General features: G+C 40.5%; 1 protein-coding gene across 3 annotated transcripts in view; it reads left to right on the forward strand.

Moving 5' to 3' along the window:
* RORA (RAR related orphan receptor A) overlaps positions 1–14,488 on the forward strand; it is a 692,777-nt gene that overhangs the window by 519,753 nt on the left and 158,536 nt on the right. The gene's annotated exons all lie outside the window — the stretch shown is intronic.

Genomic DNA, 14,488 nt, shown 5'->3' on the forward strand with positions numbered 1-14,488 from the left:
TTAAGATATAAATGGACCGCACTTGGCCTGCCAGTCAGTTCTTCCAAGGTAGAAGATTTGCATAGTCTTAAACCCAGAGTTCATGGTAGGGATCTGTGAATTCCATTAAAAAAAAAAAACGGGATATGTAGTTAAGTGTTTCCATCAGCGCATCCAGTTGATTCAACTTTGCTCTGCTCGTAGACCTCAGATTCATGAATTGAATTTGGCCAAAAAGTACTTGCGTTCCCATTTCATAACGTAGGTTCAAAAGGGTGTAGTGAGATGATGAACGGCTCTTTAAAACCCATGATCACTACTAGGGAGAAAACAAAAACGCCTGGCCTACTAGGTACTGGTGTGTCCTTGGTAGATTTATTACCTATTTAATAAAACTCATGTATAAATAGGTTGATCTTTAAAGAAAGACTGGATGTCTACTACAGAAGTCTGCATTACTTCTGGTTCAATAATGATAATAATGACGGCGACAGGAATAGAAGGACCAGAGTTGTAGTGGCAGCAGCAGTAGTAGCCGGAACTACCACACACTGAGCAATTCTAATATTCCAGGCATTATGTTTAGTGCCTTACATGCGTTAGTTCATTTGACCTCATGGGCTCCTTGAGTTTTATACTACTCAAACCCCCATTTTAAATAAGAAAATGTATCTGCGAGATCAGTAACTTAACTTGGAGAAGTGAAAACACTTGCAAACTCATCCAGCCGGTAATGGGCAGAGCCAGGACTCAAAATAGAATACACTGGCTCCTTACATACACGTAAGTGCCACACTCTTATCTCCAATATCAACATTAGGTAATAGTTATGGAGCACTTACTAAGTGCTAGATGCTTTTCTGAGCTCTTCAGAAGTGTTCATTTGTCTCATCTTTGCCACAATCTTGTGAGGCAGGGATTGCTACTATCCCCACTCTACTGATGAAAACTGAGGCCAAAGGTCCTACAACTAGCTAGAATGTGGTGGTGCGAGGATTTATACAGTGAAGAACTTCATTCTGTAGAGTGGTCCTTCCACTCTAACTGTAGGAAGAAAGCCAAGTATAACATAGTTATTGCTACAGATGACTCAGGTTTTCTTTTACTTTACAAGTATGTTGCCTATAAAGGCTTCTAAGCTTGGCGAACCAACTAATCATAAGAAAGGGAGATGTTATTTCCTCTATATGAAAAAATTCATTTAAACAAGGTGGTCTACTGGAAACTACATAGCCTTCTTATTTTAAAATGATCATTACCAATTTTTTTAACGATCTAACCTAACTCACCAAAGAACTGGCATCCATTGAACATCACTGTTCAAACAACTCAACTGATTCTGTAATAAAACAATAGTTCCAAATAGTTCCTTTTGCTCCTGAGATAGTCATGTTCCCTACACTAGTTGTAATGTATGTTTCTTAGAGCATGAACCCATTGTCCACTGCAGCAAAGCCTTTAACAGACGCTAGCAACTTTTATAATAAATCTGTGCATTATTCTTTTGTCAAACCAACTTGATAACTCATGGATAACTTTCTTTGTCACTGCGAGGTAGTATGGTTCAGGATACTGTGGTTTCCCTGAAACCTAACCAGAAGCAAACAAAAAAACCCCCAGAAAGCTAAAAGAATGCCTAGGGAACTGAAATATATTTCAAAAGGATACATAAGAGAATTAAACATCTAGGTTTTAAGTATGCTCAAGCATCCCTAAATTTAGGATTGGATTTACAGTTACATCAGTTTCTCGTTTATTGGGATCTGCTTCCAAAGGAATAAAAACTTAGGAGAAGCAGAGGTGCCAACGTGTTTGAAATATGAAGAAAGTTATTGGTCTATATAACTGTCTTTATAAATTACATGAAATTTTCTACACTAACTTTATCAACTACACTGCCAGGAACTAAACGTGTCTTTGTAGTCACGTGGTCCTTTTGATTACAATTGATGTCCATATCTGCACATGATGGTAACTAAGGTTTTCATTTCCAAACTATTCAATTACCCTTTTTCCTATGACTGCCCAGATTCCTCACAGTGGAATGTTCTCCACCCACTTCACTTCCACCTCTGAGTAAACATTTTTCCTCTGTAGGAGTGATAGCTCTTTCCCCGTGTTCCTTTGTTAATCTCCTAAACCTGGACTCCAGCTCCTATTGTCTTAGTTAACAGCAAAGCATAATGATTAGAAGGCGTATCAAGGAACAGAAAATGCTAGAAGGTGCAAGATTAAAGTTTGGATTCAATGAAAGAGATTTAATCCATAAACTTTTTATTTTAAATTTTCTTTTTGGAGGAGAGAGGGAGGAGATTATATGGCGGATAATCCATATACCTGTAATACCAGGATCTAAGGAGGGAAGGCTGGAAAGCAGACCATAGCCAACACTCTAGAAAAAGCAGAGATCTGGGAGTCAGAAAAATTTTATTAGCTTGATATTTTTAACCCCTTCTCTGTGCCCAGCACTCTGTTAGACACAATAGAGTATAGAAAGTTTAACTCATAATTCTCACTCTCCAGTCCTTTAGTCCATATCTGAGGAGAAAGGATAGAGCCACTTGAGGAACTTTTAGGAGTGAAAGAATGGCAGGAAAATGCAGGCCTTCGAGTCAAGTTGGGCTGTTGTAATGAGTTGGTAACACTAGCCGTGAGCTGAGCTTGATCTGGAAAGGTAGCGAGGATTAGCTGTGATCATAGATCAGCGCAGGGTTTGGGGGAGGATGGTGTAGACCTGACAAGAATAGAGTATTAATAAGGCAAAGAGAGGACATTAAGAATAGAGAGGAGGTTTTGGCTTTATCTCCTAACCGATGTGGAGCCACAGACTGTGTGTGACCAATACAGTGACCTGTAAACAATGCTTTTATTGCCACTGCCATTTAGCGAGTGTTGTATGAATCAGAGGTGCCATACTTCAGTCCCGTCTCTGAACTCAGACCAAGTCCCTCTCCTGTCACAGAGGTTCTTTTCTGGCCTTTCCTCTGATCAGCTGTGTAGAAAAAGTGCTTTCTGAGCAGGAAAGATCTAATCCAAAAAGAGAAGGCTATTCTGATTATTAAAGAAAAAGGCTTTTCACTTTTTCTCCACCTTCCAGGCTTTAAGGTCTAATTGTAAGACCAGTTCTTGCCATTTCATTAAAATCAGAGGAATGAAATGAGCAGAGAAACTTGAAAAATACATATGCACTTTGAATTGCGTGGCTAATGGCTCTCCTGCTTTCTTTCATTCGTGCAGCTAATTGGCCGGAGGCTGCTGTATGACATGAGGAGCCTATGTCTTTCCGACCCTTTTCAACTCATTCACACACAGTTTTATAAAAACTTGAACCCCCCCCATTGCAAACCCTGCTCACCCCCTAGGCAGGCAAAGTAAACTGCATTGATTATTATTTTTTCATCAGCACAAAGAATTATTTCCCGCAAAGAGCTGGACCATACAGTAAGAGGGTATACTTCCTTTTCTCTTTCTTGGTATTTCTTAATTTTCCAAGAATGAGTTTCTATTGTTTCACTAACGAACGCTGAGGTCCAGAGGAGGTCTTTTCATTGGCCGCACGTTTCTAAAAGTCTTCAGTATGTAATGAACCATATTGGGTTAATTTATCTGTCTCTCTTACACAGTGTCTTTTTGTGTCGACAAAACTGAAAATTCACTTTCCCTCACCAAGTCGGGATAATTGATTGTTACCAGTCTCTGCTGTTAGTAGACAGGATAACAGCAGTGCCTCTGGAGGACACGTGAAAACTAAACTCTGTCCCCTGAGGCCAACGAAATAGCTGTTTGGTCCCTTGTGTGAAACTTCCTAATAACTTAACTGGGCAGCCTCTGGGTCCCTGGAGGCTTTCTCCACAAGAGTATTCCCTCTCTTTGTTAAGATTGCTTATTAAAAATGATTTTATAATGAAGTTGCCTCAAATAGCAGCTCTTTTCCTGGTTGTCCTTGAAGCTGTGGTGAAGAATCTTAGAGACAACTGTCTAGGGTTTTCCTCCTTGTTAAAAACTTCTCTCTTACCACTGTTACTCTTGATTTTTAAGGAGACAAAGTCTAACTGACACGAGTCCCTCTCCGGTTGATTATGTCACTTAAAACCCTGTGCAAGGCATTATTGGTAGTTTAGCTTGTCATTCGGGCTGAGGAATCGAATTGATCCAAATGGATTGAGGACATTTAAGTCTGCAACGGGAACAAGGCTGTCAGGCATCCCCAGAGAGCCGTGGCCAAGGAATGCTATTGCTAACTCTGCCCCTGACTCCATCAAAACAATGATTTCCAATTATTTTTTCCCTTTGGTCCTGGATTTCTCCTATCTGCAAATTAACCACTTTCCTGCCGCAAGGGTCTATCGTGAAGAGGAATCAAATAATAAAAAATTAGTATTGCATTCTTTGCTCTCCATGCACTATGTGTATACATTCAAAGACTTTAATAAATGTAGGCAATTAGGAAAAAAATCCAATTTTTGTCGTCTTCATCATCAGGGTGGCTTTGGGGCTCGACAGGGCTTCACTATGCCAGTATATTTAACATAAAGAATGATAAAGCAGTCAGTAAGGCTCACCATTGGAAACATCCGCTTGAGACTTGGTCTCCTGTGGCCAGGGGACTCAGGGAACAACAAACCATATAAAGCTGTTAGTGACAGATTCAGCTTGAAATGTTTTCCTAACTTTAAGTCTTGTCAGGCAGTAAATCTGCAGAGCAGGGTCCTCAAGATGCAGCTTGCACTCCTTTTGCTTTGCTGTGTGAATACAGTAGAACGCCAATAGTAAGAGGGACCATTGCGAATCTTTTAGTGGAGAGATCAGAGCTTGGCTAGTTGTGCTAAGAATTATTGTGTGCTAAGGTTGTGCAAAGAAAATGCCTTGGCTAAATTCAGTTCTCTGAGACCAAGTATACTAGAAAATACTACCTTTACACTCAGCAGTTCCTGCCCCCTCCCCTCCAAATCAAAAGAAAAGAAAGAGAAAAACTATGGCCTGATTTGGAATTTCACTGTCAGTCAGATCTTCTTATTCTACCTCCTTCTAAGGCTTTCCGTTGCCTGAAGAGTCTAGACTTCTTAGTATGTCACTCAAGGCCCTTCACAATCTGGTCTTAATCTTTCCACTGCTCTTTCCTTGACTTCTATGCTGGCAGTTTTGCCATCCTCAATGACCAGTTCCTAGAAGACGCTGCATGGGCCTACCTCAGTGCCTTTGCATCTGCTGTATCTTGTTTATCCTAGAATGTCCTTCACCAACTTCTGCACCTGTAGAAGTCTTACTGCTCCACCATGGGCCAACACAAATAGCGTCTGCCATACAAAGGGCATGGCAGCCCCACCTCGGTGAGTTCATTGCTGCAGGTCCTCTGCCCCCACGGTACATTGTTAAGGTGACGGTACAGAAAATATATTATAGCATAGTTCTTCTTTATGTAACTTTGTTCCACGAGATATGCTTTAATTATCTTTGTATCCTTTGGGCTTAGCAGAGTGATTGGTATCTATTATGTGCTCAATTAATACCTATAGATTTTAAGTAAGTATATGTGTGTGTGTGGATGTACACACACGATTTTATGACCGGACACTCTTCTTGCACATTTGAGTCTAGGGAAAAATAATAATCTTTTCATTGTTGACAGCTATAAAGAACAGATATTTATTATTTTAAACCCTATTGTGAGATTTGTACTATATTATTTTGGAAACCAATACCACAACTCAAATGGCTTCTTGATTTCTGGCGATTTACCGTATGTATTTTGAGTCTCAGTTGTAGGACTGATGACTTTAAAGTTTCCTTTAGCAGTTTGTAAGATTTAAGTCAGACTCTCATCCAGAAGGTTTACAAGTACTTGTATATCGTTCTAAACGGGAAGAAGATGACATTTTTCTGAGTGATCTCTTAAGTACCATTTGTGTGCATTATCAATACAAGATTTTGTAAACCAGATATTCAAATCTACAGAGTAAAAAGGAAAGAGGCATTTTCAGTTAACATTGGCATCTATTTAATTGCAAACAAGCAAACTACCAACTAGAGAAGAGAATTGGCCAGTCTTTCCAAGAATGGAGGGTGCATTCTAGCAAGGGAGATACCTTGTATCTGTCCAGTCTATGGAAGAAAAAGTGATCCTGATATGTTAAACAATTTGAGAAGTAGAGGCTCCGATGACAGTAGGTTACTTACTGAATCTCAAGGTAACTTCTGGAAAGAAATGACATTAATTTCTTCAAGTTCAGAATCCATGGCATTGCTTTGTTAGTCTGGTCTGGTGTGTAAGTATGTTTCCTTAACTTAGCGGGACCAACGATTTCCAAACTGTCATCCAATTCCTAAGTAGCTGCACATAACCCCATGGTTTCTGTCTGATTTTCCTTGGAAGCCTCCATCTCTTAAGCTTTATGTGAAGCTTCCTCTCTACTTTTGTTTGTAACCTTTTCTTGAGTCAAAACAAGAGGAGCCAAATTATCCCCTGCGGTATCAGTTCCTTGAGTGGAAACCTTGCTTATAAATGAGAGGATGAGATCTGACCCAATAAAAGAATCTATTTTAATTTTAATTTTAATTTATTTCCTGGTGGCCTTTTATGCCTCCTTAGGCGATGACCTAACCAATTCTATCTTAACACTGACTTTTTTCTCCCAAGGTCAAAGAGCACCTTGGCATTGTTATAAGAGGAGAATAAATGTCCTCTGCCTCTGATGTAAAGTCCATCTCTTCAGATAAAATTTGAATCCTGGTCTTCTCAGGTTCACAATAATTCTCTCATTAGGCATCTATTAGCAAGCCAAATAAGAACAGGATGAAGTAAGAAGATCATTTGGGGCTTTGAAGTTGATTTTTGATAGAAACACCATCTCTTGTAGCCTCTGGCATCCTTTTCCTTTCTCAAATGGGAGTCCGTAACACAGTGAGGGGAGCTGTCTTCATTTCGTCCTGCAGTTTCACACAGCAAAGTGCAAAGTAGAAACTGTCGTAGAAGGCAGCTCAAACTGTGGTTTTCCAGGTTGGAAAAGGAAAAACTGTTACACATACATACACACCACCATCCCACTCCCCTAAAAAAAAGAGTTCTGACTGATATCTCTAAATCAAAGAACTTTCCATGGCCTGATTTGTGGAAGTTACCTAATCCTGAGTATAATTGGGGTGACTTGAGAGACAGGAAAATGTTCTCATTTTCATTATGGGAGCCACTGGGGGACAGTATCATTTAGAAGAATATGTTTTTATTGCCCTAAATTACTTTACCTGAGATTCTATCGATGTGTTTCTCTTAAGTTAGATTTCTAATGAACAAAATGACCAATATGGGCCCCATTCTCACAGATTCTCCTAGTGCTTAAGCTATTCCTTAATGGCCAGTGAGTTCTTCATTCTATCCTTGAGATCGAGAAAGAATTCTAGGGGGTTGGGTTAACATGCCCCTGAAACCCAGAAGAGCCAACTTCTAACATCCTGCATATGGCCAAAGGGTCTACATACTGTCCATAATTCATCCATATTAATACAATAGTAAAACCTCATCATAAAGTTTCTTATATTGTCTGAGCATAATTAAGTGGGCTCACCTTGCAATGCCAGACTTAGAAAACTTCTGGAACCAACCCTCTTGGCATAAAGGCTAGACTGAGCCTACCATACACTGAATAAAGGGAAGTTCTACCACATTCTCATCTAAAATTCATCATCTATTCCCAACTTGTCACACCACTGAAGTGTGTATGGGAAGTCTTTAAATAAATGGATATCTTAGATCGGGTTCCGCAGAGGATAGACTCCAAGACTCTAAGATTTGCATTCAGAAAGTTGATCGGGGGTGGGGGGTGAGGGGGGGCCGGCTCCGTGGCCGAGTGGTTAAGTTCGCGCGCTCCGCTGCGGCGGCCCAGGGTTCGGATCCTGGGCGTGGACATGGCGCCGCTCGTCAGGCCACGTTGAGGCGGAGTCCCACAACCCACAACTAGAAGGACCTGCAACTAAGATATACAACTATGTACCGGGGGTTTGGGAAGATAAAGCAGAAAAAAAAAAAAAAAGATTGGCAACAGTTGTTAGCTCAGGTGCCAATCTTTAAAAGAAAAAAAGAAAAAAGGAAAGTTGATCGGGGAGTCTTCTTAGAAATAACACCTATAAGGGGTAAAGGAAGCTGGATTGGGTAGAAGGAGAAATTGAACTGTCATGCAGTTGCAACCTGAGTTCAGCAGATGCCACAGAGGGATCAGAAGTAGGAACAGCCCTTGAGAGATGTCCCACCTTGAGGCAAGGGGACTGAATATTTTACCCTGCATCAACCAGCCGCTGAATGCCAGCTGCCCCCAAGAGGGACATAATCTTGGGCAAGACAGCTCCCTTTAGCTAAAGGGGAGGCTCAGGAAACAGACTCATCTGTGAGCCATTAGCAGTCAACACTCCAGGCCCCAGGGGGCATAAGGGCCTCAATCCTGAAGGGATGGATCTGGGTGGCCACCACAGTGTCACTACAGGGGGACCAAAATGGACATTAAATTTAACTTTTGTGAAAAACATGTTTTCTTTATTTGAAACGACGCACATTTTATTGCTTAGCTAGGATTTAAAATAATAAAATCTATGCCTGGCCTCAGCATAATGGTATACCAGAATTGCAAATGCTGAAGAAAAAAACTTTTTTTTCCGTTGAATAAGGTTCTTCCTTAGAATTTCTGGTCCTGGATATGCGCACGATAAATCGTAGGTGTGTATAGTCCCATATAATGTTTTATTTTTCTACACATGGACATTCCAGAGAGTTAACACATTTTTCTCAATTATAAAAATAAATAACACATTTCCAACTCTTTGGGCTTATGTAAAATGTATTCATAAAGGAACAAAGAGAATGCCTGCAAAGAACTGAGTTATACATTTTACATGTTACTTTTCAGATTTCGACAGTGTGCTACTGTCTGATAATTGAGATACAGTATCTGAAATGTTTTGCCTATTTATGTACAGGATAAGTCTCTCTTTGTAGTGGTTTATGGGACTCCACCCTCATTTTGCCTGTTAGCAACTATTTACAAATGAACTCAGAGTTAACTTGGAGATAGGTAGTGGCTGTCAAAGATGAAAACCATCATAAGCCAATCATCCCATCGCCCAATTGTTGTCACAGAAGAAAAAACTGCTCAGTAGTACATAGTGATAAAGTACAGAACGAATTTTAGTTTCATTCCTCAAAATCTCGACATAACCTCTGATTTAGTGAAATTTGATTTCAATTTTACTTCTAAGAATGAGTGATCCCCATAGGAGGAAATCAATCCAAACTGTTTCATGGAGTGTTATGTATGGAAAGATGGAGCTAAGTGTTTCCAAGCTTTCCACATTGGTTCAAAATACATCTCAATCCCAAACCCGAATTTCTAAAGACTCAAATTCTTCTTCATGTGTCTCTGAGATTTTTCACAGTGCAGAATACCCCTCTTGCCTCCAGAACCAGACGCTCCAGGCACCTTGTAGATCTGAACAGGGGCTTTCCAGTTCCACGAACGCTGAAGGCTCAGACAAATATCTGAACCTGTAGTGTTCAGTTGGAGTCAGGGTTTATCTAAATGGAATTCAATCTTCATGGCTTGCCAGGGTTTAGTTTCCGTGCCTCTGCCTTGGAAAAGAGGGGCCTTTTTAGGTTGATAGTGAAGTTAATTCAGATCATTCTTTCCCTGATTCAAAGAGAATTAATAGATTGGAGAAATCCTTTACCTGGTCTAAAAGCTTCCATGGTTCCAACAACTCCTACCTGGGAAAAATCCCCAGCCATTATTTTGGAGATCCCTGTGTCTGAGCCCTTGTGAAAGGAATTCTGAAGCTGTGCCTGGACATCAATGGCAGCTTGATCAGTCTGCCCTGGGTATTACCATATTAATTACGAGGTCCTGGCGGATAGTAGCTTTTCAAGTGGGAAAATCATTGGGAGGACAGTCTCTTATAACTCACTCTTGGGAGAGGAATTTCGTGTATGTTATATCAAGTAACCCATCTAAATTGGCCATTTTACAGATTAGGCCTGACCCAACCCATCCGATTGCATGCATTCTGCAACCACTCTACTTCTTTCCCTACATGCTGATAGTGCAAATGACAGTGATTTGTTAATATAAAGGTAGCTAATGAGCTGAAATGTAAAGTAATTGCTAGTTTCAACGGACAGGATGAATCTGCTCCTTAATTTTTTCCTGGAAAAAAAACCTCCGTATTTTTTTTTTTGCCAGAATTTCAGTGAGTGATTCACATTACTGTCAATTACACGCCCTTATTATGTATTACAGCCACCAGGCAGCTGTCCAGGAAAACACAAGTCTGAAAATGCTTCTGTTTTAAGAAAATTAAATTCACGGTTGCTCCTCCTGTGGGCATGTGCAGCAGGCAGGAAGCCTCCACTTTCTTGCCAAGGAAAGGGGCCTTGCCTGCTTTATCTGGATTAAATAGCCACTCTGACATCTTGAGATCTTGATACCAATGCCCAGATGCAGGCTTAGTTTTGGTTTCTAAATAGTTTTTTTTTTGTTTCGATGTCTGTTACAAAACACAGACTGGTGTTATAAAACAGTATTTCTAGTTATGAGTCACAGCAGAGCCTGTGTGTTACCAGAAAGGCCTCATGCAGGCTGAATGGAGAAACTGTTCACCTTCCTGCTTCCCAAAGGTCCGAGTCTACGAGAGCTGAGGGCTCTTAGCCACGTTTACAAAGCTGGCCTCATTGTTGCCATGTTCACTCAGATGCCCCTTTATTGATGCGAATGAAGCTACAACTGAAAATGCTACATTTGCTATCGGGCTGCTCTACAGTCCAGGAACTTCAGCTTTTATGTGGGTAAAATAAACGCTGCTGGGGTTTGTCAGCTGTATTCTTCCTGGGAATGTTTTACAGCTTTACAAAATAGCTTTAAAGCGCACAAAGTTGCCTAAATTGTTTATGCATTTAAGAAAACTATGAGAATTCCTTGATATATTCCCAGTTCACAGCCTTCAACTACATTTGTGTCTGATTCATAGAATCAGACGTTTCAAATTGTGAAATATTTTAGTAGTGATGAAGCTGGCCTTCACATTATCTGTGTTCCAGATACATTGTGTGTAAGGAATGTTAGCATCTAAAAGAAATATTTAAAAGACAAAGGATTATGAGTTCAGTAAAATCAGTTTCACCTCTGCCCTTGTTTCAATGATGATTCAAGCCAAAAACTGAAAAAAAAGAATTTTTTAGATGGTACCAGTCTTTAGTATTACCAATATTTAGATGATATTAAGGAATTATTTTTTAATATTCTCAGGTGTAATAATGGCATGGGAGTTTTTTTTTTTTTTAGATCTCTGTTGGTTAGAGATGAAGACAAGTAGTTAGGGGGCAAATGGCAACATATCTGAGATTTACTTTAAAATGCTTCAGAAGAAAAGTATATTGGGGTGGGGCTGGAAAGAGGTAAACCCAGAGTGGCAAAATGTTGTTTACCAGGGGAGAGAGGGGTACATGGAAGTGTATTATACTATTCAGTTTTTGTATACGCTTGAAAAAGTTTTAATAGATTCACTTTTTTTCACCTTTTTTGTTGTCTGTTCTTTATAAGATGATTATTTTTACACTGGAGGTTTGACCACCTTGGATAATTACTACTTAATGAGAAAGAGGTGACACCAATGAGCACATCAAATTCAGGAAGTTATAAGTGATCTCTTAAACTACATAAAATCCATGCATTGCTGTAAAAATTATGCATTAATTGTTAGCAAACATGTAACCTTTTATAATCAGGTTCCCTCACTTTCATTTCAGGTAGGAAAAAGTGTGAGCATTACTTGCACTTGTTGTTAAATCTTTTCAATATTATGATCATAAAGGCCCAGATTTGAGAGTCGAGTGGACCAAAGAGTTAATCTAGTGGTCCCCACCTCCCGTACTGGAGACAAGGACATTTTCTCAGGAAGGTGTAAAGTGTCTTGTTCAAAGTCAGTTCCACTTGCTGTTACAGAAGTGTAAGCAAGAGTGGAACCCTTCGAAACCAGTACCCTTTTCGACTCTATCATGGTACTTCAATCTTGTCCTTTAAAATACTCATTAACAATCTGCTCTCTGGGGATCGAAGCAGTTTTCTAAATCCAGACCAGTGACTGCATGTCAGATGTTCATTCCGGGTAGTGTGGCCCCAAATTATCTTTTCTTTTATTGAACACCATTTCCAAGTTGTGTGAGAAGTCCCAGAAGTGATCATTTTTAATTCTGTTCTTGTTAATGCTCTGCAGCAGCTCTGCAGCGTGTTCTTCCTCCTCTGGCTTCCACAGACTTTCCGTCAGGGACGGGTCAATACGCTCAAATGACAATCTAGGCTGACAGGAGGATACACTTGGTCAAGTGATTCCACAAGGACCATCCGCCACTTCTATCATGCCTTACCCAAGGCTTTTTGTAGTTTCAGCTGAAATTCCAAACATCACAATTGAAATAGGGATGTTTTTCTTCAAATGGAAAAATGGATCCTGTTTAGCATCTGTGGCCAAAACCTTTTAAGCACAAACTTCCTTGCTAACTAAATTTCATCTTCTTTGCCTTGTTCTTAACAGCAGCTCATTGGGATAAAGTAGGGGATCAGACTGGCATTTGTAAAGTAATTTTTACCCAGTCTTTTTTTAAAGAGTTTTACCAAGAGCAACCCTTGATTTCTAAAAACAGAGTTATACAAATAGATGGGAAAAGAGAAATAGAGACAGAAAGACTTTGCCCTGTTGGGATGGTCTGTGGGGAGGCTAACCACGGGGTTTGGGCCCCTCCTGATCCTGTCTATTGCTCAGAAGTCTGCGTTCTCTTGTCTGTTGGATGCCCAAGGAATACAGATTCCATGCATTCATTCACGAATTGTCCTGACCTTACTGACCTAATTCGTAGAAGGCACTGGGGATATAGAAAGAAAAGATTGACTCTCTATCAACACCACCACCCTGTTTTTTTGAAGGAGGCAGGGGTACAGAGACATAAAAGTGCACGAACGCATAATCTAAGTGCATTGGATACAAGTGCTAAGGAAAGAGATGATGTAGGACCTGCCCCTCACTGGGGGCTCCTGGAAATCACCTTGGATGAAAATCCAGCTAAGTAATATTCCAGAGCATGAAGGAAGCACTGAGAGAGCATTCTAGGCAGAGGTAAATGGAAGTGCACTGTGAAAATGTGGTTATTTGTCTGTGTCGAAGGTATACTTAATCCTGAGGGTTTGAAAAACTCATTTCATCTTTTCCTTTTCTTCTCAAATGATACCTTCTAAAAGACATTCACTTAAATTACTTAGACCTCAAGATAATAATCTGGTAGAGGATTGGACAGATGAAAACAGGGAAGTACTTTGTTTCCATTTCAGGCTCCCAAGGAGCTTCTAAAGCGTCTCCACTCTGGCGCATCTTCTCAAGAACTGGCTTTGTTGTCAATACAGGGAAGTTCATTCCTTTTCTGGGCCTTCACATGCAGCATCCTCTGACTGGGGAGTAATTCCTCTAGTCCTCCAGGGGCAAAAGAGTCAGCTTCCCATGGTTTTGTTCGTGGAAGTATGGTTTGTCTCATTGTCCAAAGCTGTTGTTGCTTGGTTGTCATGGAGAAGGCCTGTTTCCTCCAGGGGTTTGGCAGAAGCATCATAAGCTACAGTTAGGCCCACTAAGACGCCCAGATACCAAATGAGAGGAGGAGGAAGGGAAGGGGGCAAGGAGGAGGAGAATGAGAGGTAGGAAAAGCACAGGTAGCTTTGGCACTCACCCAGGGGTTCTTTCATGAGCCAGCCTCCAACCTGGCAATCCATAGACAAGGCCTTTTACTTTGTTCAGGAAACCCTGGAGATTTGTGGTTTCTCATATTCACAGTGCTGTGTGCCAACCCACATAGCCAATTCTGCAAGCAACCAGTGTTGCCGACACATGACCCATATTTCTCACAAATCCCGCTATTCAATGGTCTTTCTATTCTTCTAATTATACCAAAAAGAGAGTCTCTAGTGGGTAATAATCTCTCTTTGCTAATACTTAGTAGTTGGTTTCCAAACCAAGAGCTTTCCTCTATCACAGCTTGAGCGTGTTATTTTTATTTTAGAGCCAGCCACGACTAATGAGAAGGAAAGAGTCTCTTGGCCTCCTGGGGTGGTGGTCAATGGATTTATCCTTTACTCTGCCTTCCTTTTTGACCCAGTGCCTCACTTGGTTTGGCTTGCCTGGGCAGACAGGGAGCTACCTGCCCAGAAGATCTCATCCATCGTGCATTGTGTGGTCTGGCTCGGTTGCTTACTTTTTCAAATCAGATACTCAAATAGCATGTGTTGTGAAATCCTTAACTAAGTTATAGTCCAAGTACTTGGTTTTAAGGAATCTTGAAAAAAGGAAGAATTTCACTATTTCCCAAGTTTGACTACTATTGTACAAAAAAAAGGCGGGGGGGGGGGCACATCTCAGGGGTCAGGGATTTACAGGTTCCTTTTCAACCTTTACCTCTTTTGTAGAGCTTATCTCTGTTTACTTTGTATCATAA

The sequence above is a fragment of the Equus asinus genome, chromosome 2, assembly GCF_041296235.1.
Source record: "Equus asinus isolate D_3611 breed Donkey chromosome 2, EquAss-T2T_v2, whole genome shotgun sequence".
Classification (NCBI taxonomy): Eukaryota; Metazoa; Chordata; class Mammalia; order Perissodactyla; family Equidae; genus Equus; species Equus asinus.